The sequence below is a fragment of the Nannospalax galili genome, unplaced genomic scaffold (genome assembly GCF_000622305.1).
Source record: "Nannospalax galili isolate Female #2095 unplaced genomic scaffold, S.galili_v1.0 scaffold72, whole genome shotgun sequence".
NCBI lineage: Eukaryota > Metazoa > Chordata > Mammalia > Rodentia > Spalacidae > Nannospalax > Nannospalax galili.
This window is the reverse complement of record NW_008336933.1, coordinates 50,574-54,850: the sequence shown is the minus strand read 5'-3', so window position 1 is coordinate 54,850 and position 4,277 is coordinate 50,574. Positions and strand designations below refer to the sequence as shown.

Here is a 4,277-nt window from a genome sequence, read left to right as displayed (position 1 = left end):
TTGTTTGTCGCTTCTGCTCCCTTTGCTCTCGTGGATGGGTGGCCAACAACCCACGAGGGGAGGGAGAGACCCCACAAAAATGGTGTGGGAATTACATCGAGAAGCTCAGTCAATTCAACTGTTTAAAAATAATTTTGTCAGGGCTGGAAAAATGGCCCAGTAGGTGTCTTAGTTTGCCTTCAATTACTATGATAAAAAAAATTCTGACTAAAACCAGCTTGGGGAGGAAAGGGTTTATTTGTCTTACATCTCCCAGGTCTCACAGTTCATCTCTGAGGGAAGCCAATGCAGGAACTCAGGGCAGGAACTGGAGCACAGACCATGGAGGAGCACTGTTTACTGGCTTGTTCCTCTGGCCCATGCCCAGCCTGCTTTCCTATACAATGCAGGACCACCTGCTTAGGGGTGGCACTGCCCAAAAGAGACTAGGCCCTCCCACATCACTCAACAACCAAGAAAATGTCCCACAGACATACCCATAGGCCAATCCAATGGAGGAGATTCCTCAACTGATTCCCTCTATCCAGGTGTGTCAAGTTGACAAGTAAAGCTATCCAGCACAGCAGGTAAAGGTATTTCCCACCAAGCCTGAAGACCCTGAGTCATCTCCTGATCCCACATGTTGGAAGGAAAGAATGCATTCCAGCAAGTTGTATGCTGACCCCTATTGGCAGGCTGTATGTTTGCATCCACATACACTTGGTGCACTCACACACAAATACACACGTACATACACATAGAAGCACACACAAATAAAAGCAATAAATTTTTTTAGAAATGATTTTAAGTGTAAACATTCACATATTTAATAGTACCTTTAAAATAAGCATTACTACATTTAAAATGGTTCCAAAAGTGAATGGTAATATAAATTAAAAAATATGAACTTAAATTTAACATTAACTATGGTATAAATAATGGCAAATGTGTACTGTACCTTTGAATCATTCAAATATTTTTTTAAAAAAATGACAGCACGTTGCCAGACTGTTAGAAACCATAGCCATGCTCCTCAAACATTTAACAGGCCTATATCTGATATCATTTTGGCATTCTTGAATAATTAATGTTATCATTTCCAGAATTATATCCAAGTTCCATTTTTCAGTAGATCTTGTTTTCACACTAGTGTTGAATGTGTGGCTCTTTTCTAATGAATAAAACAAGTGCATTTATTTTAGAGATCCATTTTGCGAAGGCTCATTCGATTGAAGGAATCTCTGTGGCATGTGACAGGTAGTACTGCCTGTATAACTGAGGGATCTTTCTGTTTATCAGTGGCTGTAGAGCTTCTTTAAGGCGATGCTAGTTTCTCTGCAGTTCTCTTTGATACTCCTTTTGATTTGGTCCAGTTAAACTCTTATTTTTTTCTTAAGGCATCTTCACAGCTTTTAGTAAAATCCTTAAAGCAAAGTCGCAGCTTGTTATGATGTCTGAAGAGCTTGGGATCACTGGGTATTTCAGACAGGAAAACCTGGGCAACTTCCAGAGACCCCTGGTTCATGGTTATACATACAGATCCTTGGAGAACCATCTGAAGCATTTTGGGGTCTGCTGGATCCTGATGTGCTGCGAATGCCAGTTCTTGTGTCTTTTTTTGCATGTCTTTGATAGCAACCTCAATTGGTGTTAAGATTATCTCTTCTTTGTGAGTGATGTTAACCCTTGTTTTAATATAAGGAAAAGCAGGAGTAGTCAGAATGGTCTTTCGATTTTTTTGAATCTAAGACTCAAACTCACTCATCTCACTTAATTGCACTAAGCAAAAAAGAGCAGTAAATTTTAGATTAGGATTGGTTCTTTTTTGAAAAGTTTCATTGTAGCTAACACATTGGTTGTAAAATTTCATATCCAAATGTAGTGCATGTCTTTTCCTAACCTTTTATTTGGTAAAATATCTGCAGTTTGTCCAAACCCTGGTGCAAAGAGAATCCTAGTCTCTGTCTTTGCTGTGGTAGTGCTGCAATTTCGCAGAAAACAATAACCAGGAAATTTGCATAATTTCAATTGTTTGAGAAATTTTTATATGAGTTTAATGTATTTTGATTACCCTTTCCTTCCTCTCCAACTCCTCCCTATTTCCCCATCTACATTGCACTCCCAACTTCATGTACTCTGTTTCTAAGTTCACTGAGTGCACTTAGTGCTTCTTCTTTGAGCTATGGGGGTAGGATCATCTCATGGACCCTGGGTAGCCTCTCAGGGGCCATACCATTGTAGAATATTGACTTGCCCTCCTCCAACAGCCATCACTTGCCAGTAGTTATCAGCTAAGGGTGGGCAACATCAGACCTTCTCCCATCCATGTTGGGGATTGGGCTGGTTTGATCTTGGGCAGGTCATGAGCATAAAGTCCAGCTGCTGTGTATTCATCATTCAATGGTCCTGTCTTGTCCAGAAAATACTGTTTCTGCAGTGTGATCACTACCTCTGGGTCTTACAATCTCTTTGCTCCTCTTCTGTGATGATCCTTGAGCCTTGTGGGGAGGAGGCATAGTATAGAGGTCCCATTTAGGGCTCAGTAATGCATGCTGTCTTATTTTCTGGACATTGACCAGCTGTGGACAGTTGTATGTTAATTTCCATATACTGAAAAAAGAAGCTTTTCTGATGAGGATTGGGAGATGCATCAATCTATGTGTGTAAAGATAAGAATGCAGAGGAATGTTCATTAGAACTATCTGTTAGACAGACTAATATTATTAGAGTCTCCCCTTGGGCTGATAAGCTAACCAACCATGGGTTTCAGGCCCAGATAATGGATCCAGGCATGATCCATTGGGGAATGGGTCTTAAATCCAATTAGAAAGTAATGTTACTCCCATAAGATTTACGCCACTATTGTACCAGTGGACAATTCTTGCCAGGTTAGTGTGTATTGTAGCTCTCAGAGGATGTTGTGACCCCCCCCCAAGTACTGTGCATCAAATTACCCCACATTTTGAAAGCTAACTGGTAGGGATGAAGCTTCCAGGTTGGTATCAGCCCAACATCTGGATATTCTGTGTCTCAAGTATATGGCACTAGTCAGTCTTCTGGAAACAGCAAACTCCAAGTTCAGTGAGAGACCCTACCTCAAAAATAAAGTGGAGAGTGACAGAGGAAGACACAAGAAGTTCACCTCTGGCCACCGCACACATGGATATATATGTACACCACACATGCGCACACATGCATAACACACACACACACACACACACACACACACACACGAATCCTAGTCTTCTGAAGCTTTATTTCACAATGAAACAAAGCCAGTACTAAAACCACTACCCAAGTCTCACACAGTGAAGGTGTTTCACCTTATGACACCTAGTACATTAGACTCACCCAGGTACCACATGGCTTTGACAGCAAAAATATGGAGACAAAGATTAAACCAAAATTTAAATATAGGAATGCCATAAGAGGGTACAAAAAACAGCAAACACATTTGTCCTCTGCCAAACAAATTTCTGAACTTTTCCTTTCACATAAACAAACCCATTTGGCATATGACTCAAGCTCATCTTTAAGATGTAACTTCTTTGCAAATTGGCACAAAAAGCCCAAAACAAACCAAAGTCAAGACCTGGAGAGTTTCCCTAAAACACTGACATCATGAAATTGAAGAATCACAGTACTCTATATAAATAAGACCATCAGGGTGAGGGGATGGCTCAATGGGCCAGTGCTTCTCTTTATAACATTAAAGACCTAAGTTCAATCTCCAGGAGTTAGGTAAAGATGGTAGGCGTAGTGGCTTGTACTTGGAATCTTAGCCTTGGGGAGACAAAATGTGCTGGATAGCTTTAGTGTCAACTTGACACACCTGGGTTGAGGGAGCCTCAGTTGGGGAATTGCCTCCATTGGACTGGCCTGTGGCCATGTCTGAAGGGCATCTTCTTGATGAGTGATGTGGGAGGGCCCAGCCTACTGTGGGTGGTGCCACCCCTGGGCAGGTGGGCCTGTGTTGCATAAGAAAGCGGGCTGAGCAGGGGCCAGGGGAGCAAGCCAGTGAGCAGTGTTCTTCCATGGCTTGTACTCCAGCTCCTGCCTCTAGGTTCCTGCCCTGAGTTTCTACCTTGGGCTCCCTGATGAACTGTGACCTGGGAGATGTAAGACAAATAAACCCTTTCCTCCCCAAGTTTGTAGTGGTCAGAGTATTTTGTCACAGCAATGAAGAACAAACTAAGACACAAAGACAGGAAGATCCTTGGGGATCCCTGGCCAGCCAGTTTATCTTAACTGGTGAAATACAGACCCATAAGACACCCTTTCCCCAAGGAGGTTGAACA

General features: G+C 42.1%; 1 pseudogene; it reads right to left on the bottom strand.

The window, feature by feature from the left end:
• Positions 1–1,138: 1,138 nt before the first annotated feature.
• LOC103732941 overlaps positions 1,139–4,277 on the bottom strand; it is a 7,196-nt pseudogene continuing 4,057 nt past the window's right edge.